The sequence below is a fragment of the Aedes aegypti genome, chromosome 2 (genome assembly GCF_002204515.2).
Source record: "Aedes aegypti strain LVP_AGWG chromosome 2, AaegL5.0 Primary Assembly, whole genome shotgun sequence".
Taxonomy (NCBI): Eukaryota; Metazoa; Arthropoda; class Insecta; order Diptera; family Culicidae; genus Aedes; species Aedes aegypti.
Genome location: NC_035108.1, coordinates 455,005,675 through 455,030,286, shown reverse-complemented (window position 1 = coordinate 455,030,286; position 24,612 = coordinate 455,005,675). Strand labels below are relative to the sequence as shown.

Sequence of the window (24,612 nt, the reverse complement as noted above, 5' to 3'; positions counted from 1 at the left end):
GAGGAAATTACCCATGTTTTTTTCATTGTGGTTATTGGAAAATAACACTACTTTAAGTAAAAATTTAGTATACAAATTTTTAAAAATGTTTTTGGAAAAATACATACGAAGTAAAAATAATGCATTGCCTTTCAAATGCGGCATAGACAGTTTCAACTGAACGTGTAATCTTAGAGATATGGACAAAACACTTTTGTATCCCTTTAGGGGGTGAACCCAAACTTATGCACGGGAGTGTAAGACCCCTTCGAGAGGAAATAGGAATCTGGTATGCCTCTACCCCTGAAAATCCTTCAAACGGTGTCAAACCACTTTTCATGCCCTTTAAAACTTATTCGGACACCGGACGGAGTTGGTGGTCTAATGGCTACCACTTCAGCTTCATAAGCAGAGGGTCATCGGTTCAATCCCAGGCCCGTCCCTTTCCTCGTACTTTGTAGTTGTATCTTTCACGTGCTTCTATCTACCACTCTTAATATATCTATCACAGTTCATAGCATTTGCTAGAACCCGAGACGGACCCTTTCCCTACGCTTCCATTCTTTCATCATTCATTCCTTTCCTTACGCCTGATACATAGGCAGTCTGCTAACCAAACCAGCAAGCCTCTCTGCCATAAAAATTACCTCACCCCTTCACCCTTCCCGCATGACCTGGCGTAGACGTAGTAGTATATACGGTCTACCGTGGGAGCCAGTTTAATGCATTATCAGTTCCTCCCCCTTTCCCTCATTGGTCTGCATTCTGACGTGGCAGGCGCCGTTATCGCCTAAAAATAGAAAATCACCAGCACTTATACACTGAGGGTGTCTGTTAGTCCCAAGCAGTCATCTGGTTGGTTCTTTGTGTAAGTGCAGCTGATCTGGCGATACTTGAGTAGCAACCACGGCCCACGGGCGGCCAATCAAGCTCAAGCCTCTAAAACTTATTCGGACACCATTCATCTGCCCCTGAACCTAATAACGAAGCTTAAAAGGGGATCATGATGCAATGGGGAGTAGACTGGCCCATTAACAAAAAAGCTGTAAAACCCAACGCGGCACCCCCTAGATACATGCCTTAGTGTAAGATAAAGGCTCTCTCAAAATTTCAACTTATTTGGTTGCTCCCTCAGCTGGCGCATTCAAGTTGAAGTTTGTATGGAATATTCGTTTCAAATATATTGAAAATTGACCCTATGTCACTGTTTCGTTCCGTACACTAGTTAATCGCGTTCCATTAAACCCAGAATGACAAATTCATTAGTTGATATCCTAATGAACATAGTTACAGAAGGTTGTATCAGGGTTTAAGCTCATTTTCATTAACCTTTCAGTTGTTGAAAGTTAGGCTTAGATCAGCACTCCCGTACAATCACATATATGCATGCGCTTTGTGCAGCAGCTCGCCCAGCGTCATAGGTGGCTATGATACGCTTGGTGGTAACCATCATGCTATGTTGTAGAAATACAGAGCAGTATTGCAGATCTACTTCAGATAGGTAAAACACAAACTTTATCAAGTTTAATCATGATACAACCTTCTACAATATTGTTCGCTATGGTATCAAGTAGTGTTTTTGACATTCCGGGTTCAAATGAACGCTATCAAAAATTTTCCTGACCCAACCTGGAGATGATGTGCTGTTTCTCATATGTTTGAGCTGAATATCCCATATTACCTTCAATTTAATTGCGCCAGCTCATGGAACGACCAAATGAGCTGAAATTTTCAGGAAGTCCTCCTCTAAAGGAAGTCCTCCTCTAACCCTAAGGAATAATCCTGAGGGGTGCCCCGTGGAATTATACAACTTTATTTTTCTCCCATACTGAGTTTGGCCAGTCTAATGGGGAGGCATACAGAAAGATTTAGATATCTCAAATAGAATTTGAATTTTTCGACATGAGGAACATTCAGTATAATAAGAAATCTGATAGTCCCTCCTTACGCTTCTCTTGTGAATTCCTTCTAACAGCCCTGAAATACAATTTTTGTCCGCCGAAAACCCCTAGGACACCAATAAACTACCCCTGAACCTCAAAGGGGGGTGTAATAAAGAGGGTCATAGTGGAAGTAGAAGGTTTTATAATAAATATACGAGAAATTGAAGGATATTTGATATAGAATTGGTTAACATGAGGAACACTAAGATAAAATAGAAGAAGGAATAATAAGCTAGTGCACCCTTTACGCCTTTCTTGAAATCTAGTGTGCTACCTCCGTTAAAATACTTCAAACAACCCTGAAACAGAACAAAAATTGGTCCCTAAAACCCTCTCAGACACTAATAAATAAATTAATAAATAAGAAAATCCCCCGAATCTTATGTAGGGGAGCTAACGAGGGATCATAATAAAAGTAGAGAAGGTGGTCATAACTAATTCTACGAAAATTAATAGATATCTTTAATAGAATTTGAATTGTTTAACATGGGGAGCATTATGAGAAAATAGGAAAATGAAAAATCAGCAAATTCCATCCTTACGCCCTATTGAAATCTAGTATGCTATTCTACCCCATCAAAAACATTCAAACAACTCTGGAACACGAATATTGTCCTCTTAAAACCCTCTGGACCCACTAATTAACTACCCTTGAGCTTCAAAATAGGTGGTAAAAACGGGGACATATGGAAGGAGGGTTCCTAATGCATGTTTAGAAGTTTTGAAAATGTTTAACGAAGAAAATGAATTGTTTAATATGAAACAAAATAGAAAAAAAAAACAGAAAATTATAATATCAACTATTTCTTCTTTATAATCGTACAATAACGTGGTATGACCCCCTCTTCCCCTTGGAAAAGCCTTCAAACAGCTCTGGAACACAATTTTTGTTCCCATTAAACCTTCACGGTTACTGATGAACTTCTCCTTAACCCCGCTAGAGGGATTACAAAGAAAATTTACTGGAAAAGGGGGTCATAATGAAAGAAGGGGCCATAATAGATTGTAAACAGATATGGAGATATTTGAAAAATAATTAACAAAGAAAAACATAGAAAAATGTACAATCTGTTAGCTCCCCCTTACACTATCACTGGTATCTGGTATGTCTCCTATGAAAAATCCCTCATTTGATTCTAATCACTTTGAATTTGATTCCGAAAAGCTCGAATATCTAAGGAAACATATCGCCATTACGATTGATTGAGAATATCGAAACTAAAGAGACTAAAATACAAAGAGATGAAATCTGATCATTTTGAAAATAATTCAGCTAGCAACTATGTCAAATCTATCACGCAACACTGTCAATGTTGAACACCACGCTAAAAGTAGTTTCATGTGTTGAGTTTGCACAGATTTGGGTAACGAATGCAAAATTTACTGAATGTGTGAGAAACCAATGTAATGTTTAAAGCATACTTTATGCAAAACATAAAAATTCCAACCGACACTCGTATATTTAGACTATGCTACTGTAGAAGAAGCAAAATGTTTGTGGACGGGAACATTTTTGTGTGAGCCGTTCACAACGTGCGTAAAAAGCGATTGACAAGTATCCTGCTCCATTGGAATGACTTTGACGATAAATTTGGAATTCCAATTTCGTCTCCTTTGTTTACAGTCTCTTCAATCGGAACATCCCTATCGTGTTGTTTCCTTAGCTTTAATCGAATTCACATCGAGCTCAAGGTGGTTGACTTTGTTCATTTATTGATTTCGTTGCAAAAAACGGCTGGAATCAAGCGTTAAAATCAGCAATTTGAGCATGTTTGGTGTAGTTTCAATATATTTAAGCAGTATTATTATACCAGCTAGTGCGGAAGCTTATTTTGAGATATGAGTTTGATACGAATTTATTAAAAGCTACCAATTTCTGTAATATTTCTCTTTGGAGGTGAAATAGCAAGACACCATAGTTCTAAAATGATGTTATACTACCAATGAAGTGACTTTAAGTATTTCTTACTCAGTAAATACTGTAAAAACTATAAATTTTATTACAATGTAAACTCTACCATTTTATCCCATGAGTGCGTGCATTTTGGTCTTTTTGCCCTACACAAAATATTCCGGTGCCACCGTACCTTGTGCTAATCTTAAAAGCTGGAGGCCGCAGGGCAGTAATTAAAATGCGATTCCATCTTGGTGTCAATCTGTGCGCGATATTTACCCTCAGTTCCGCAGCCCAAGCCAATTATCAACCCGACTGGGTTTAGATCAAGGATACAAGGCAGCACCCCGCCATCTCATCATCGCCTCGCGTGACAAGACTGTGGAAACTGTGAAAATGTCCTGCCGTGCGAAGTTACTTCCAGTGGGGACGATACAGCCGGTCGGCATCACGACACGCCTGGCGACTCACTGTCTACTACGGCAGAATGAACCGGCAGACAGCTTGGAGGCTGCAGGATGATGAGTTTTTCACGGTTGGCTCGACGAAAAGTGAGATAGCTTACTTAACTCGATCCTGAATAGATAATCTAATTGCGAAGTGAGATTTTTCGTTAACAATGTAACTGGAAGAAGTTCAAATTGATTCTGGCGTCAATTCGTTCAAATTGACGGTGACAAGATTATTAGGCTAATCGGTTTAATTTGATTAGTGGAGTCAAAATAAATCGGAAAATGTCAAAATACAAGACAAATTGAATCATAATCATACTTAGAGAGCGATGGAATAGTTGAAAAGTTACAAAAAGTTGTTAACCATGGGATCAGATGCTTCAAACTTCATCATGAGATTTCGCATTCGCCGGAGCGCACGATATTGCATCGAAATTGAGTTCAAAAGTTCAACGCTACTCTTGTCCCACATTGGCACGATGGGATCCAATCCTTTTTTCTTTGCTCCGCTGCCAAGCATCATCAAAAGCTCCATTTCCATCGGGTCTATTAATACCGGATGGATCGATATTATGAATTATGAGCTTTTTCTCACGTCGTCGTCGGTCGGTTTACTTTGCACCTTTATATTGGGTTTTTGTCGCTAAGCATACATGCACACGCGAGCGAAACGTTCGACATCAGCGACGTATCAACATCGCATATCGAATCTTGAGGGATCATGGAAGACTCTTAATGCTTTTTATTTTCTTTGATACTTCAATGCTCCCGAACACTTCAAACAAAGTTGCTTTCCACAGCGGGAAAGGATGTTTGCAAAAACGGTTGGTGAAGCATTTGAGTTGAAATGTGGAATCTGGGGATGGATTTTATCAGCCTTAGTTAAAAATTGGAATTTATTACACGCAAAAACCGAGGTTTTTGCTCGTATTGTACATAGATATTTTGACTCTGAGATCAATTTAATGTAACTTCTTTTTGTATCAATTTGTTATAATTTCTCGAAAATTGTTTTTGGAGTTCGTTTTAACTAAAACTTAATTTAACCACAAAATCTTTTTTCCCCTTTCTTGCATTTCGTCTAAATTAGGACACGTTAACAGTCCATGAAGATTATTTAAAGTTCAACAATTAGATGTTTTTATATATTCCTAGTCCTAGCCAAGAATGATTTTCTGTCGCGTTTTGATCGCTCCGAGTAAACTTTCTAAACGGCTGATTCAAGTGTAGGGTTATATAAAATTTAATTCTTTGTTTCTATTAGTGCGAGTTAATGATCCATCCATTTGTATTTTACAAAAAGTGTGGAGTGCATGTAGAAATGAAATTTGTATGTCGTAAGTTGTTTGTTAGTGCCGGGAGTTGGTCGAATGTGCAATTGATCACATAGTTCAAAACCATCATGAGTTAACAGCTAGTGCGTGAGGTTATTGAAAATTAGGAGTTATAAAGCTGTATCTACAACTGACAATGACTGTTAATCTGGAAGTGATTAACTGGATTTTTCAAGTCGATTGGTCTCTCGAGGTCCTCGAGGTCCTGGTTGCTGAGTCGAATGCAGCCATTTGACTACTTCTAATTTGGTGAGATCTTTCATATTTATACTCCTATTATTCAAAAGGTTTCATTGGTGTGGTTTGCACGTTGCAAATCTGACTATGTAAGCTTTTTCATATATTTGTTGGACTTTTTTTGTAATTAAAATTTGATCCGGTCTGACTAAACATCGAGCAGTTGATGTTGTCACAATTAATAATGAGGTTGTACCAATCACCGTAATTTAATCTACGATTTGTGAATATTGTTATGGTTTAAAACGTTTATAAAGTTAATAAAGGGGGGGGCTTAACCTGAATGTTTTCTTCTTGAGTTATCTTCCAAACCAAGTCTACACAGTGGGCCTGGCCATTTTAGTATTTGTATCATATCACTGATATGCTGCAAATATTAATGCTGACAAGAAAATACTAGAAGAAATTCCAGTATTTCCAGGATGCTTTTCAATATTGGCTGTGCAAGCGCTTAGATTAGATTAGATTAGATTATATATTCCTAGTCCTAGCCAAGAATGACTCTTTAGAATGTACCATGTTAAAACTTCACAAATTAATTCGTAAATTCTATATGATTAAATCAAACTGTTTTTTTTACAAATCATTTTATTACGCTTTCCGGTACTCTTCAAAGTCCACAGAGCATTTTTATGGGTAGTGAGTAATGTGTGGTCTTTTGATTCTGTTACATGCTCTGTGGGGCGAGCGACGGAGTCAAGATCTTTTATGTCCGACTCGCGTTGTGCGAGTGCAAAAAACATTCATGTCCAGTTGAAGATGGATTACCAACTGGTGAGCTCGTTCCATGCTTATGATAAAAAAAATATCGTGACGACGTTAAAATCATGTAATTTTCATAAACACTATGGATGGTTTGTAACAACAAGTGTCGGCATGAACTCTTATTCCTGTTTTATATAATTTAAATATATGCATACATTTGCCCTTTCATTATTACTAACAGTAACCTTTGAATAGTTCGACATTATGCATGTCGGCATTATGCATGTCGATTCAGATCTCTTTCCTCCCTCACTAACCACACCCTTCTCGTGGTGGATGTTGAGTGCAGAGGTATTCTCGGTCTCTAGAAGCAACAATCGTTACATACTAACATTCCTACCCGATCCCAACTGACTGTAAGGAATTGGTCGGCGTCGTGATTGAGCAATACTGTCTTCTTCTATCTAGCGTTACGTCCCAACTGAGACATTGACTGCTACTCAGTTTAGTTTGAGCACTTCCACAGTTATTAGCTGAAAGCTTTATTCGCCAATTCCTGCTTAATCAAACCTGTAAAATCATTAAATTCCAATCTCTACATTAGGAAACACTATCAGTAAAATTTCAAGTGGTAGCTTTGAAGCCGTTCATTGCCAATTTTTTATCCAGAAAAATAATGCTTTTTATGCTGATTTTTATGCATTCTTTTTCGACCCTCCGAGCTCGTCCTCCGCCCCCATGGCGATAATTCTCTCCCATCGTCGTCCCAGTTGGTATTATTTTTTCGGCAGCTAACATGAAAAAACTGAAGTGTCTCTTTGTGGTTGTTTTGCTAGTGAAAGGGAAGAAATCTCGCGCATTTCAAGTACCCCATCTAATGCGCCCTCGTTCCGAAGGGAGGAGTCGTCTGTTTTTCCTTCAAAAAGAGTACACTATAACCTCGTTTTTCATTTTATTTTTTGTGAATTCAATTTAAGAAACTTATGTCTAACGAAGTTTTTTAATTGAGTTGTGACGATGTAAGGGGAAATTTTATAAGCATTGGAATGATATATTTCGCGAAAATAATGTGGTGTCCTCAAGGCAGCATTTTGGGACCAATATTATACAATACATTTTCACATCTGATTTACCGGAGTTACCTAGAGGATGTCAAAAATCTTTGTTTGCGGACGGCACAGGCCCCTCCGCCAAAGGACGAAGCCTGCGTTTCATCTGTAGTAGATTGGGATCTAGTTTGTAGATTGAGGCTCCAGTGTACCATCATTTCCCATGATGGCGCAAGGATGCAGTGGGACGAGTGAACGCTTGCAAAACATTATCATCATTTGTGGATTCCTATGCTCAATAAAGTGGAAAATGAAGAGGTTAGACGGCTCGTCGACAGTCGAGGGAAATGAGAGGAAGAGACACTTTCTATTCCATCGTCGTTGAAGATATTGCGCCAGGAATGGCAAACATTCCATTCCATGGAACACATAATGATTTGAACAAACACACAGAAAGCAGTTGCACTCTTTGAAACTGGAAATATGAAAATGTAGTGCTTAAGGTTTTCAAGAGCAATAAAATAAAATTATACTGCTGGTGCAACATGAAAAATAAATGTTGTCACAGTTACGAGTGTTTTTTTTACAGTGCCACAAAAACGCACTATCAAACGAATGAAATGGAATGGAAAACGGAAATTGCTACTAGGCACAAGAGAGCCACATACCGGATGGAAGATGAAAAACACTTTTAATGAAATTAAATCTTTGTTTATGTGTCTACGTCCTGTATCCTTTCGCTTTTTTTCCCATCCTGCCTGGCTACACATCATGATCACAAACTTGAGCTAGGCATACACCGGGAGTATCCGATGGGTGGTAGTTTTTCCCATGGATGACTCAGGAAACAGGCGAAGATTGTATTACCGAAGATATCCATTTCGCCCCGCCGAGCAAAAAGTGGACCCAGCTGTGATACGACGAGGCGATGGGATGCAAGCACTATGAAGAAAGCCATAGCTCTGCGATTGGGGGAGGTTGGGTGTCCCAAGATTGTTTTCTATGGCGAGTTAAACGGGGAAAATATTATTGTTTAGTGTAGCGGATAGATCGTTTTTGATTTTTTTCCATTTTGGATATGACAGTTCTTTGATTGTAAAACTATTCATGTTTAATGTAAGAAGTAGGATTTTGTAGGTTATAAGCCCCACGTCCTTACAGGTGAACGACTAGATGAATTCGAGGTAGTATCTAAACATGTATGATCAGGGGGGCTAGTTACGATTCAAGTGACTAGGACGCCCTATATAGTATTCTGCTCTTCCTGTATTACCCGGAGCAATCATGCTGACATTCTGCTGTGTTTCTCCAAAACAATCGGCTGCCCTTTTTCAGTCTCATTTCTAACGCTAAGTAATGATGGATTTATGGATACTTTGTGCGTCTTACACAGTGTATTCTGTAGTATCCACAATTGTCGTTTTTCAATGGATACAAATTTGAGTTTTTTGTTCTTTTTTGTCGTGCTGGATTGCGAAAAGCTTCATTCTAGCCAATTTTAGATAGTGGCAACGGTGAGGATAGCTCAGATGAATCGTCAGAATCAGGAGTTGAATTCGTGGAAAATTGAAAGTATCTCTCACATCAGAGAGAGTGTGACAATAATGATCTACTTTTACACACCATGATCGTTTACTACTATAGCTCTGATAATATCGAGGAGATAACAGTGCATGATATAACCCATCTAAACAAGCTCCAAACCTGAGAATACTATTGCTTTTAGATACTCGGGATTTGTTTATCCTGCCAGTGCTGTAAAACACCTACCCCCAATGGTAAATAAGTGAAAAAAAATAGATTTTATCGTCGCTCTCTCTTTGGGGCTCTCCTTCGCTGCTGCTGTTTACCAAGCTTGATACAATTTGGGAAACATTGCCGATCATGGACCGACGCAGATGCGATGTTTTTTTTCGCTTGCTTTGATCGTGATTTAAAATCAATTGAAAACGAATTCTGCAATGACTGGGCAGAATAAAAGAACAGAAAGAACCAGTCTTCGCATAATGGTACAGTGCAAGTAACGCTAGTTCAAGAACCTTTCTTTTTTGAAAAGATGAAAAAAGATTTCCTTGGTAATGTAGTAGACTTGGTTTTTATTACTTTCAGACGACATGAAATAGAAAGCTCGCGTGTCATGTAGCCAGCATGCATGTGTGTTAATGAGACAATCATTGCTATACTCATTTCCAAAAGATGTGCGGTACAAAGCGGTATTCATCATTTCCAATTATTTAAATTAATACGATTAATCAAAAATCGCTCCTTTGTCGAGATTTCCCCTGGAACTCACAAACTCCACAATTTTTTTTTTAAATTCCTCAATTGAATCATGTGAAAATTTCTTCTGGAGTTCTTCCAGCATTTGCTTAGCAGAATCTTTCTAAAGCTTCCCTAAAAAATTTTAGATGTTTACCCCGGGGATTTCTCAACAGATTCATTATGTAGAAAATTCTTCAAAAGTTTCTTCAGATTCAACTATATATTCCTTTGAAATAATATTAGGAGTATTGATAGAAATTAATTGAAATGAAATTTTCATCATCTCTCTTGCAAACATTTTCTCAAAAATATATAAACTTATCGATCAACTGTTTTGAGAATTTCATTCAGCATATTTTTTTTTTTTTAATCTCTATTAAAAAATGTTTAACCTCAGGCTAATTTATCCTGTATAAGTCTACATTTGAGTGGATGCGAGTAACCAACCTAAACAAGACTGGTAGATAAGTAGTCTAAATACGCGTATATGTCAGAAGATAAGATATTGGGACGGAATTTAAAGGTTTAATACTCAAATCTACTTATTGAGCTTCTGCTCAGAGGGTTCAAATACGTGACAGAGCATTCGTATGGTCCCAGAAAATCTTATTTGATTAACATGAAGGCATAACTTCCTTTCAAATAGTGACAACTTGTACGATTTCGATTAATAAGGTGCATTGTGAAGATTTTTGCCAGCACCCCAATAAATTTTCTTTTGCTATGGAATAATCGGTGTTCAGTTTGGTGGCCACTAGCATACATTGAATTTATAAATGTTTAATGGACACTAGACTGGCCCAGCTTAGTATGGGAGAAAAATAAAGTTGTATAATTCCACGGGGCACCCCCCAGGATTATTCCTTAGGGTTATAGGGAGACGTCCTGGAAATTTCAGCTCATTTGGTCGTTCCATAAGCTGGCGCATTTGAATTGAAGTTAATATGGGATTTCCAGCTCAAAAATATGGGAAACAACACATCATCTCCTGTTTGGATCAGGAAAATTGTTGATCGCGTTCAATTGAACTCAGAATGTCAAAAACACTATTTGATACCATAGCGATCAATATTGTAGAAGGATGTATGATGATTAAAGTTGAGAAAGCTGGTGTTTTACCTATCTGAAGTAGATTTGCAATAATGCTTAGTATTTCTGCAACATTGCTGGGTGGTAGCCACTAAACGCATCATAGCCACCTATGACGCTGGGCGAGCTGGGGTACAAGGCGCATGCATATATGTGATTGTACGGAAGTGCTGATCTAAGCCTAACTTTCAACAACTGAAAGGTTAATGAAAATAAGCTTAAATCCAGATACAACCTTCTGCAACTATGTTCATTAGGGTATGAACTAGTGAAATTGTCATTAACTGGTATACGGAACGAAACAGTGACATAGGGTCAATCTTCAATATATCTGAAACGTATATTCCATACAAACTTCGAAATGAATGCGCCAGCTGGGGGAGCAACCAAATGAGTTAAAATTTTGAGAGAGCCTTATTCTTACACTAAGGAACATATCTAGGGGGTGCCCCTTTGAGTGTTACAACTTTTTTGTTTAAGAGCCAGTCTAATGGACACCTATTAGCCTGACCTTCGGTTAAATTTATACCAGACTTTTGACTAAGCATTCGATACTTTTGTTTATAATTTATCGAAAATGTAGACATTAAATGTACTTTGCAATTGGATTGAAAGGACAAATTGATGTGAATTTACAAAAAAAAAAAAAACTTCGGGAAAAATTGAGAGGATTGTGATGGGAACTGGCGAATCGAATTTTCCCGCAAAACCGCAGCCAGTTTTGGAAGCTTTTTTGAAACTCGAACGTAAAGTTGAGTACCGGAATTTAGTACCTGGTCGAATATCGATCACCATTGCTTTATCTTAAGATGAAAGTTCATTGAGCACGTAAACATAATGTTGCCACCCACTCGAGTCACCCGCTAGAGCACCCTCTCGAGCCACCCAACAAGGCGGAGCACAATGTTATGTGCGCCGGCAAATAAATCATCATGTTCCATGTATATCTCAACGCACAGAATTATGTAGGCAGTATTACTTGCACATGTTTCATACAAAGGTATTATTGTCGATATGAATTCATCAACAACTTTATAAATGTTCAAAATCACAATTTATTTCGTTTGGTAGTGAAAACATGTTTTTTGATCAAAATTAGAAGCATTTTTCACACCATGTGTGTTGTTTACTTTTTTTTGGCAGTTTTCTCCTCTCTTCTCTCGCTTCTCACGGACGGAGAAAGTTGACATCAGTTTGCATTTGAATTCTACAGCCAATTGTACTGTATAATATCTAATATTAGGGGGAGTCCGTAGCCTTGAGGTTACGCTTTCGCTTCATAAGCGGAAGGTCATGGATTCAATTCCCAGCCCCTTCAAAAAATAACCCGTCCAGCCACCAGAAGACGCTACACGGAGGACCGTGCATAGGGGAGCACATCCATCTTCCGTCAGTATCAGATGGTGACTGAGACAAATTGACCCACTTCGCAGGCAGCTAGCCTCAAACGACTCAGGAACACGGCAAAACGAACCATCGCAAGAGCAATGGACCATGGCTTATGGAAATCGATTGGACCAACAGCAGAGCACTCTCCTACCTGCTCGGTGTGAGAGCAAAAGAGCAGAAGAGAGTGAAAGCAGATGTAAATATAGATTAGTTAAAAATAGAACTGTATCGGTAAGGAAGATACAGATAAAACTGATTCCGGCACAGTAGTGGCCACGAGCACGGAGTGCCTTAATAAAAAAAAAAGAAAAAAATAAAAAATATCTAATATTCATTTTTGCTGTTAAATTGACTCGTACATTGTTTTTCTCATGCATAAAAATATTTTGCAACGCTTGTGACATTGTACACTTTTTGAGTGTTATTAAATTGTAAAATACGTGGTTGTAGCAAGTGTATGAATATCTAACAAAAATAATTCCAAGCATAAAAACTGACATCGCTTCCAATCAGTGAGAGCTGCGCATCCGATTCACAAACAATGTTGGCTCAGTGAACTCGCGTTCCGGTGTTGTTTTTCGAGCACAAATCGATGTATTTTAGTGATTTTGTCCCAGGAGCACGGCGCTAGAAAAGTTAGAAGTGTTTCCGGTATCGCATCAGATTTTCTAATTGCTACGGTGAGTAGAAATACGATTAACAGTGAGTTTAAGAACGGGCACCGAAAAGCCAGCAAACAATATCTCGGTGCGTGAAGAAGAAGTCATTCGGTAGTGCGTGGTATTTTACAACACAAATCACAGCAATAACTACGTGTTTGATTCAAAAATGGTAATTTGTGAAAAACACATTATGGAATGCTTTTAGGTAAGAAACCACCCCTCTACAATAAGGTTAGTATCTTCAAATAATCATTTTTTGTGATCACTCTCGAAAACTGAGATTAGGAAAAAGCGTACTGATGAAGATGAGGCCTTTTTTCAACAAAAAACTGGACCTTATCCTGGAAGACGGCAACGAAAGCCGGCATAGTAAGCTGAGCAGTCGGGCCAGCCGGAAAAAGGAAGAATAATAACTCCACGATGGTCATGGTGGTCAATCAGGATCAATCGGTTCGTCAACTAACAAAGTCATCCCGCAACAAGCAGAAGCCCAATAGCCGGGACATTTCCTTACGACAGCACACATCCCAGGTTCAGTACCATCAACGTCGGAACTGCAGGGAGCAGCTCCAACATCGACCTCAGACAAGTAAAACGACTAAATTAGTACAAGTAGAGGTTTCTCAGGCGAGGGTTCCGCAATATTCAGGTCCTTTCGATACCTTTACAAATTATACTGGTAGCAATGGTTAGCTAGTTTCGTTCCAATAGGCGTGGTTGGACAGCATTTTCCTCCATAAGCTTCTTCTCAAATTTCTAAAGTTAGCGATATGTTCAAAACATGAAACATGGTATGTTCCTTAATTGGAACCCGGTAAACTTCGAAACCTGTACGGTCCACCTCTGTTCGTTGGCGTCCAAACAACGGTTCCGTTAATGCCTCCAAGTGTTACAGTGCAGCAGCCGCTTCTTATCCAAGTGTTGGACAACGAGCATCAATAGCAAACGCGCCAGAACGTTTCCACGGAGCATGTTCAACCGAGTTGGAGCCAGGTGGGCAACAGTACATCGCGAATGGGAGTAACGAATAAACTAGTGCCTAGTAGCGGCGAGACAAGTAATGCCACGCGAGTTACCCTGCTTTTCCGGGTCCCCGGAAGATTGGTCATTATGATCATTATTTTCTAGCTCGTTCTACAACTCTACGGCAGCGTGTGTGTTCACGGACGCAGAAAATCTAGCTAGACTCCAGAGGTGTCTAAAAGGGCATGCTTTAGATTCAGTGAAAAACCGTCTGTTAATGCCTGAATCCGTACCACGTGTGATGGAAACTTTTCGCATGCTATATGGAAGGCCGGTGGTGCTTATCCATATTCTCCTACGAAAACTTCGTAGCGTCCCACCCTCGAGAACGGAGAATCTGCAGTCAGTCATCACGTTTGGACTGGCTGTACGGAACTTAGTTGATCATATGTCCGTGGCACAACTGATGGATCATCTTCGCAATCCCATGCTGCTTCACGAACTGGTTGAGAAACTTCCTTCATCGATGAAAATGCAGTGGTCATGGTACAAACGATCGCAGGTGGAAGTCAACTTAGCCACCATTAGGGAGTTCATGGCAGAGTTAGTCAATAGCGCCTCGGACGTAATGTTTCCAGTGGATCCTTCAAGTCAGCAGTCATCGTATAAGATCGGAAGAGACAAGCAGAAGCTGTATGTGCACGCAGAGGCTAGAGATACGCATGCAGCACCGAAGAATACAGCACACTTTTCCAAATTTTCATTTAAGCCTGAGGGAGTGAAGAAGTCTTGATATTACTGCTCAAACGAGAAACATGGAGTAGCTGAGTGCCCACAGTTTAGAGCCCTTGACGTAGATGGAAGGTGGAAAGCGTTTCGATCCAACGGTTCACGCAGAACTTGCTTGATACCGCATAAAAAGTGGCCTTGTCGCTCAGAGAAGGAATGTGGAGTCGACGGTTGTCACGCTTTGCTGCATTCGCGAGCCGTAGCAGAGTTTGCAATCAATCAAGCCAAAGGACCGGAAAATCCCGTAGGAAATATCTCCCATCAGAATCCATCATTCCACACTGAACTTCTGCCTTTTCCAGTACTTACCCGTGGCGCTTGAGGTGAACGAAAAACAGATAGAAACGTTCGCCTTTTAGGATGACGGTTGCCAAACAACGCTCATGGATGCAGTACTGGCGACTGATTTAAACGTTGCAGGGCCAGTTGAATCCCTCTGGCTTGGATTGACGGGAAACATTTTGAGTGAGGAAAAGGGATCACAACGAGTTACAGTAAATATCTATGGTAGCGAATTAAGCAATCACACACGCACACTACGTGGACGACTACCTTGATAGCGTAGACACGGTTGAGGAAGCAATACAACTGGTCATCGAGGTCAAGTATGTGCACGCGCTTGGTGGTTTTGAAGTCCGGAATTTTACGTCGAATTCGTCGGAAGCTCTTCGCCGCCTGGGTGAAGCAGAGATAACGTCGAAGTCTCTAGACCTGGATAACTCGGAATATGTCGAGCGAGTACTTGGTATGATGTGGAAACCTGCTGAAGATGTCTTCACCTTCGATATGAGAATAAAAGATGACCTGAAGGATTTTCTGGAACAGAACGTCGTACTATTAAACTTCAAGTGCTACGACTAGTGATGTCAGTATACGATCCCTGTGGATTCATCGCACACTTCATTGTAGATAGAAAAGTTTTAATGCAGCATATCTGGAGAACCGGAACAGAATGGGACGATAGAGTTACAGTGCATGTGAAAAGATTGGATTCAGTTACTAAAGCGGTTGACACTAGTCGAAGTTCCACGTTGCCTTTTTGAAGCAACCAACACAGTAAGTACAGCTACACGTACTTATTCGTCGATGCGAGCGAACTAACATATGCCTGTTATGCCTATTTAAGAATAGTGCAGGCCAAAGTTGTCCACTGCGGTATCGTTGCGGCAAAAACGAAGGTTGCCAATAGCCACCAGTAACAAATTGTCCTGCGCGCGTTGATAATCAGCATAGAAGTTTGTTTTCTTTGGGATTATTCAAATATTACGTAGCGCAAAATTTGCCAATTTTAGAACCTCTCCCTCCCCCACGTAACAGCTTTTGTATGAAAAATTTAAAATCTTTGTATGGACCATAACACTACGGAAGACCCCCTCCCTCCCCCTTTTGCGTTACGTAATATTTGAACGATCTCTTTGTTGTCCTGAATTTAATGTCAGCGTGCAGTGTTATGAAGATGTCCACAGTATAAAATATTATTTATCTTAAAACTCTATGCTAATTATCAATATTTTACTTTTGGCTTTTCGTACTCATGTTGCGTACACTAGAGCAGCGAGCTTGATTTTGCGCGCGGGGGTCATTTACACCTAATACTTTTGGGGTCGTTGGGGGCCCACTTAGCGTCCACGTACGGACTTCAAATTTTTACCTGATTTTTTTCTCACCAAAACGAGCACTTTACAATGACGAACTTATAACTTTTCACATTTTCGAAAAATAAGGGACGGCCTATACCTCACCTTGAACTGCAAGCTTGTGTACTGGGATGTCGCTTGATGGAAACTAATTGCGTGTTACTTAACTCGACAACGAAATGGCGTTACTTGTGGGTTGACTCTGTAACAGCAGTTTGTGGCATTCCGAGTAAAAAATACTGAACACGTAATGTAAACCATCGATATTCGACCAGGTACTAAACTCCGTTGCGCAACATAAGTTCGATTTTCCCACCAAAAAAGCTTCCAAAACTGTACGGAAAAAATCTAGTCACCCACAGTTAGAGGTTCTACCGAACCACACTGGACCAAAGAACTGTAACAATTGGGTCCCTGAGGAAGATCCCAAACGAATCGAAACGTTGAACAAAATAAATTAACAGTTTTTAGATTTGAAAAGCCAATCCATCATCAACGAGAAACTACAGTCGATCTACCAACGAGACAATTTCTCGATCATCCTCAAAACATACAAAATGACTAGATCAGTAGTTAAATCTGACTTTTCTCATCTTCTAGCGCAATAATTAACAACAGGCACAAATGTTCATACCCTTGTTACTGGAATGTTCACCTTAAATCTCCACACAATTTCGCACAACTTCTATCGTCGCCCATATCCTTCTTATGAGCTTCCCGGGAAAGCTTTTTATGCTATCCAAAGCTTTCATGATATTCAATTGCTGTACGCGGTCGGTATGTCGCCCTTTAACCCGTATAGGCCTGAGTGAAAGCAAAAACACTAAAACCCATACAACTCAACGAATACTTAACGGGTTCAAATATTTTTTTGTCAGTATACTGGTCCACATATCTTGTTTAATAATTATTCAATTTGAACGATTATCAGAAGATTTACGCTAATGCGTTTTTCTTAAAACTACTTGATAAAGTGGCCACATTATAGCCGGTTCTGGAAATTAACTGTGACTTGAAATTTGCCTACCTCCAGGGGCACAGAAGTGCAGAACCCTTGTCACCAGACCTGACCCAGTGATCCACCGCAATAACTCCGGCCACAGGAACATTCCCGAAATCCTTTCACCACTTTTAGAAATTAAATATGTGTACGAGTCTACTGTCAAAAAATAATTGAAATCCGTTAAGTAATCGCTTAGCGGTGAGAGTTTTAGTAATTATTCTTTCACTCAGGCCTGTACAGTAGGCCGTCCCTTATTTTTCGAAAATGCGAAATGTTATAAGTTCGTCATTGTAAAGTGCTCGTTTTGATAAGAAAAAAATCATGTTAAAATTTGAAGTCCATACGTGAACGCTAAGTGGTCCCCCAACGGCCCTGAAGGTATTAAGCGTAGATGACCCCGTGCGCAAAATCGAGCTCGCTGCTCTAGTGCACGCAGCATGAGTACGAAATGCCACCAGTAACAAATTGTCCTGCGCGCGTTGATAATCAGCATTAAACTTTATTTTCTTTGGGATAATTCATATATTACGTAACGCATAATTTGCCAATTTTAGGCCAGCTCCTTTCCCCACGTAACAGCTTATGCATGAAAAATTTAATTTATTTTGTATGGACCGTAACACTACGGAAAAACCCCTCCCGCCTCCTGTTGTGTTACGTAATATTTGAACGATCCCTTTGTAGTTCTGAATTTTATGTCAGTGTGCAGTATTATGAAGATATCCACAGTATAATACATTGTTTTACGTAAAATTCTATGCTGATTATCAATTTGTTACTAGTGGCTTTTCGTACTCATGGCGCGTACACTAGAGCAACGAGCTTGATTTGGCACACGGGGGTCAACTACACCTAATACCTTTAGGGTCGTTGGGGGACCACTTAGCGTCCACGTACGGACTTCAAATTTTAACATGATTTTTTTCTTACCAAAACGAGCACTTTATAATGACAAATTTATAACATTTCGCATTTTCGAAAAATAAGGGACGGCCTACTGTACAGGTTAATCGTTGAAAAGTTAATGTGTTGATGACTAGTATCAACGACTTTTTTAAGGATGTAGCCGACTTGATATCTCCCCACGAACTCGTTTATTACAGGTGTCACACTACAGCAGATTGTCTGGGAAAATCCTTTGTACTCTGCATGTAGAATGGTATCTCTCTAATATTCTCACTCTTCAACTTATCGCCTTTCTAGTAGATGGGGCAGATTATCCCCTCCTTCCATTTTTTCAGTAAACCTTTGTTTTCTAGATTGTGCTTATTAGCCGATACAGACAAATGACTTATCTTGATGAATTCAGCTCCGATACCATCTGTACCAGTAAACATTTCTTTTATTGTCTTGACCCTCAAATGTTACACTTTACGCACCATTCAGGTGTTCATCGAAGTGCTGCTACCTTTCGATCGCCTCACGTTCGTCCGTCAAGATGCTTCTATCCTTATCCCTGCACATCTCGGCTCGCGGCAAGAAGCAATTCAAGAATGCGTTGAGCTTGTGGTATAACTTCCGCGCTTTTTGAGACTGGGGTAACTGTTCTATGTCTTCGTACTGTGCTTCATCCAGGGGATTTTTTTAAGGTTAAGTAGCCCGTCATTCGTTTTGGCAACAATGATGACTTTTCAGCTTGCATTTCAAAGTGATAAAACTCAGTCTTGATAGTTTATATTGACTTGAAAATGTATCACTGTACGCGCTAACATGCATAAAGTATGCTGATACTTTTTCAGCTGTGTCAGTGCAAAATCAAGTGATTTTCTTTGATTCGAAATTGTGAGATGAATTAGCAACAAACATCAACGATGCGTACAAATTTCAATGACGGCCTACTTCGCCTTAAGCAACTGACTGGATCCATGGCTCCGCCCACGCTGCATCCTTCTCCTCCAAAATCTGCCTACATTTTTTAACAAACCAATCATTCCGTCTACTCCGTCCCACGTACCTGACATTGCTTTCAACCTGGCTACTTTTACTCCAACAGTCATATGTCGGAGAAGTGCCATCAGTCAAGTAGAACGTGGACGATTTTTAATTCTGTATTCTGTGAAGATCTCCAGTAGTATCGATACATAATGCTGTGGTGGAAGTATCTAGGTGCTACGAATGGACATATTAGATTGTTTTTCGTTCTTTTACCTTATTGCCAGTTTTTCGTCTATATTTTTTGAAGCTAGAAAGTGTAGCAAGTTACTACGTTTGATTTTTAATGAAATTCTAAACTTAAGAGTGTTTTACGCATTGACCTCTATAATAAAAATGGTATGAGCTTCTCAATCTCCATTGGAAACTTCAACAGTGCAACAATAAAACATTGACGGTAAATGTGAAATACATCAGCAGCTAACGAATTACAGTGTAGTGGGAAAAACGATGCCGAAACGAGTAGCCTTAAAGCGCCACCATCATTCCATAAACAATTTAGCGATTTTCCAAAAACCAATACCTCATCAAAGTGAATTTACATATTTAGCACATAAGCGTATCGCATTTCGTAAACTGGTAATAACCACCATAATAAAACCCACCGAGCTTATCATCATCCATCACTGGCGTTGTTCGTTCAGATCAAACACCAACCAATTTATTGTATTACCAGTTACCATCAAATGTCCTCCAACTTTCTGTTGAGTTACGAAACGAGGGCACCTTAAAATAGATTGACTCCGACTTACACGGAAACGTTATCTGGAACTGTGAATGAAATTCATTCCGAGAACAGACTCCCATAAGCCATTGCGTGAGGCGATTTTCTACAGCGATGGACAACCACCAATCTATTTTCTCCACCATAAACGATACCGAATTGACTCCGGTATGGATCCAAGAGTTCGTGATCAATTAACGAGAAAAACTTCCTTCTGCACAGATAGACATCAACAACGCCTCGGAAAAGTTAGCCGAATTCAAAAGCAACGATGACAAAACAATTTACAACCCATCAACGAAGTGAAATTTTTCACTCCGCTTTTCTTGTTTGCTCGATTCCGAAATGATTCTCGTTCGATTTCCGACCCATCCACGCTCGCCGTGACAGATTGTCCGCCTAACTTGATAATAATTGAGTTTAACGTGCTGTTTTTCTGTTTCTTTTGCAGATTGTCATCTCCAGGCAGTTTCCGGAAATTTGCGTTGAACACTTTAAGGTAGGTACCGTGAATACAGATGTCGTGAAAGCTTATCTCCCCAATTCGACTCGTGTTGACACCCACACTACGGTTTGTGTTAGCAAAATTCTGAGAAACTCTTTGAATATCGAAGTAAGTAACCTTATGGAGATGCTTCCCCGAAGTCCAATACGAATGCATGACATTTAGGTGGAAATGGAATCCGCCGAAGGGTATCATCCATTGACGTTCTCCACCCAGAAAACCCACACCGAACCACTATCCGGCAGACAACCTTGCCCTAATTATGTTTGTTATGCTTCAAGTTCTTATTCGAGCAAATCAAGTGATAACCTTTGCCGCCGGATTTCAATTCCCACACGTTGGCGCTGGATGGTCTGCGGCCCGGTCTGCTTCTGTCTGACTGAAGCCAGCTGTTCCACCTGCCCTTCCATGGCCCATTTTTCTCCGTCACTTGAAACATAATATTTTATTAGTCACGAAAATATCGACCTTTATCACCTCGCCACAGTCGGTCGGGCACAGAAGACTGCCGTCATCGCAACCACACGGTTTGTCTGAAATCGATATAAACGAAAAGAAAAATGAACAATTATTCTGTAGTTTCTTCGTTTTGAGCGAAATTCTGTTAAGTTTAAGGGTTATATTTTAGACTTTCAAATATAGCTAAATAAATGTCGCTGCTTCTATAATCGTTTAATATATGGTTATTCACCCTAATCGGTGAACCTCATAATTTCGTTATGATATTCCATTACTGTAGTTAGCAAATCTGGGGCCTTCCTTAGTCAATTGGTTAGAGACCGTGGCTACAAAGCAAAGCCATGCTGAAGGTGGGTTTGATTCCCGGTCGGCCCAGGATCTTTCTGTAATTCAAATTTCCTAACCTTCGCTGGACATAGAGTATCATCGTATCTGCCACACGATATACGAATGCGAAAATGACAACTTTGTCAAAGAAAGCTCTCAGTTAATAACTGTGGAAGTGTTCATAAGAACACTAAGCTGAAAAGCGTATGGTCGAATGGTCTGTACAGAATCAATGGTCAAATTTTCGTTAATAACGGTTTCAGGCACACCGTGCCACGGAACCGCGAGCGAAGCAACCGTCATGATGGAGTTTCCGGTAGAGCCCCCTCGCCCTGGAGGCCCAACCCGGGTTTCATTACCTGTCGCAATGTCGAACCGCGTGTTCAATTTCGGTTTCGATGAACATTTGATGTGGCAATGGCTGTGGCTGCTCACTATGGTATACAATATGGTTGTTGACTACTGGGTACCCCGGAGAAGGTCCCTTGAAGGCGAACCGAGTGTACCTATTTCGTTAGCACACACCATCGTGCATCGGGTTGGAAAGACGATTGACAGTTGACCTCAGGGGGGATTATGGCCATCAACGTCAGCCCCATGGTGCTCAGTTACTTCGATAAGGCAGACGGTTTCTGATACAAGGTTTTCCAGGGAATTCTGGAGTACCCCTTCACTAATTTTGAGTCTACAATGGCGTAGCCAGATTTGGCGGCCAGCAATCTCAAAAGATTTATTGATTACTGAATGTAGTAGCATACCATTGAATTCCACTAAAGTTTGTATCATTTGACAGGTACACGTATTTCGACCTCAGCTGTATGGCCGTCTTCTTGTCGTATACTAAAACTCGACATTCTAGACTTGTCGAGAATTCGTCGAGAAACATCACTGAGAAAGGCCATATATAGAACGGAAAAACGGAGAAGAGTACCAGTATTAAATGTTGGATTTTAAATCCAAGAATATCAATATGCTTTCAGAGGATGCCCTAGAGATATTCACCAGATAACGGTTGCATTAGGTTTTGTGGAAATCACTGAATTCGAAAGAAATCTTGAGAATAGTTTCTAAAGGAAGTTCTTATAGAAAATATAGAACTTCTTTAACGCGTGAAATGTCGTGCACTCAGCCATCGCCAGCACCACCTCGCTCATGAGGAATGCGTGGAGCATTTCAAGAAAAATCATTGGATGGAGTTTTCATGCATTTCTAAAAAAAATATGGAAGGGTTCATGGACAAACTCTACATAATGTCCATCTATTCGGTAAAAACTCGGGAATTACAAATGACCGGAAAAATAGTGAAATATCCGGACATTTTGACAACATACCTTGAATAGTTATTTTTGCAATTTCTCATTGTTACAGACTGTTTTTCATCACGCCAACCTGTAATGAAATGGCCTGCTTTCCTGCACTGAATTAAAAAAAAATAATCATAAGGTGTACGACTGCCTATCACTCGTGCTTCGCTTCATGACTAACTTTTGGTGAGTTGGTAGAGAGGTGGCTAACGGTTAAGATCTTTGAAACATTTCTGGAAAGTTACTTAGAGATTCCTGTTACGATGCTAGTTACATTTTCATTAAGATGCAAGGCAAATTATTAATGAGATTTTTGCTGAATTTCAACGAGATTGCTGACCAAATGTATAATAGATTTTTTGGTAGATGCAATTTTGCATTTGTAAAAAATAATAGTCATGGTCTTTAAGATACATCAAGGAATGCAGTGAATTCTACCTTACTCGATAGTTCATATCTCGATATCGAGGTAGAGAATTATAGTAAAATTTGGTTTTCATGGCTACCTCAATAGTCCCTTGTAACGTAGTGGCACTGAGGTTGTTGGCAGTACAACGTTTGTCAGGCCAACTAGTAGTTCATAAATAGATAAAGTCCTGCAAATTTGGCCATTTTCTGTAAAAAAACGAAAATGTCAAGTCCCAGGATCATTTGCCATCAGTTTTGGGCTACCGGGAATAATGATTGAAAAATTGATTTTGAATAGACACCCTAAATTCTAGTATGAATAAAATGCTAAATTTCGTGAAGAGTTCATAGAGGAATACTAAGAAAAATTCTTTGTAATTTTCAAGTCTTATACTTCCCAAGTAACCAATGAGCACGAACACCAGCATTCATTCAGCATTACATGCGTTTGTACAACTCATTGGACTTATACACAGAAAAAAATCCGTTCTCGCATCCGTGAACAGCAGTCGTGAACTTGTCAACAAGCAAAAATACACCGTGAACTTGATGATGTTTGTGTGAACGCGTTGCCTAGTTCCGGGATCGTTCATGAAAACATGATGGTAGTTCACGGTGTATTTTTGACAGTTCACGTTTTCCAGAACTCTTTTTTGAGCGTGTAGCTGCTTGTAGCGCTTCACCAGTGCAGGTTTTGGCGAAATAACAGGCTGGTTTAATGCTACATCTTCAGAAACTTTCCATCCGGCTGTCAAAAAAGTGTAATGCCTCCGTGGAGAGCGAAACAAATAAAAAATATGTTCCGCCACCCTCTCTATTTCTTTTCACCGTTGCTGTCTAGCATGTTTTTATTTTTATTCTTGTATCCTACAACAGTTTTTTTTTGCTCAATAATCCCCGATTTGAAATTATGACCCGGTGATTGGCGGATGGTAATTCAGCGGAGGCAGCGCGCCACAAGAGAGGCTACAGGCGATGTTATGCTGCGCAATGTCTTTTTACCCTATTTAAAGAACAGTTTGATTGCATCTATAAAATTCTATTGTGCAGAATACGCCACATTGGGATTTTCAAGGAACGCTCTTCTCTTCTCTTAATCTTAATAAGCTGGCAATGGAAGGAAAATAATATATCCGCAACTAAATGCTTCCTCCTTAAGAATATAAAAACTTGCGTAGGTTCGATTCCTTCACAATCACACACAATTTAAAACATTGGAGACGGTGACATCTAGGGTTGTAAGTGGCAAATATAGAGAAATACAGGTGATGCTTTTCCTCCAGGCACCCGTTGACAGGTGCTTACGAGATGTTCCGCAAGTGCGAATGCGATTCAATATCTTTTGTTATAGCCATCGACTGTCAAAAACGGCCATACAATCGAGGCACGAGTGTGAAAGATACAGAGACAGAATAACATATGCCCTGGACTCCTTTTACTGAGCATTAATTTAGTAACAAAGAAGCACTTTGAATACACCGAACCAAAACTGATCTGTGCAAACGAAATGCTTTCCAACAACCAAAAGCTATTTAATAGCAGTGCTCTTGTTGATTCAATGCAGTC

At 39.8% G+C, this 24,612-nt stretch overlaps 1 protein-coding gene across 9 annotated transcripts in view; it reads left to right on the top strand.

Annotated features, from left to right (window-relative positions):
- LOC5570857 (stress-activated protein kinase JNK) overlaps positions 1-24,612 on the top strand; it is a 251,634-nt gene that overhangs the window by 100,558 nt on the left and 126,464 nt on the right. For all 9 annotated transcript variants that reach the window (XR_002501008.1, XM_021848089.1, XM_021848087.1 and 6 more), the window contains one exon: positions 20,495-20,542. The gene's annotated coding sequence lies outside the window, so the exon portion shown is untranslated. The remainder of the gene's footprint in view (positions 1-20,494; positions 20,543-24,612) is intronic.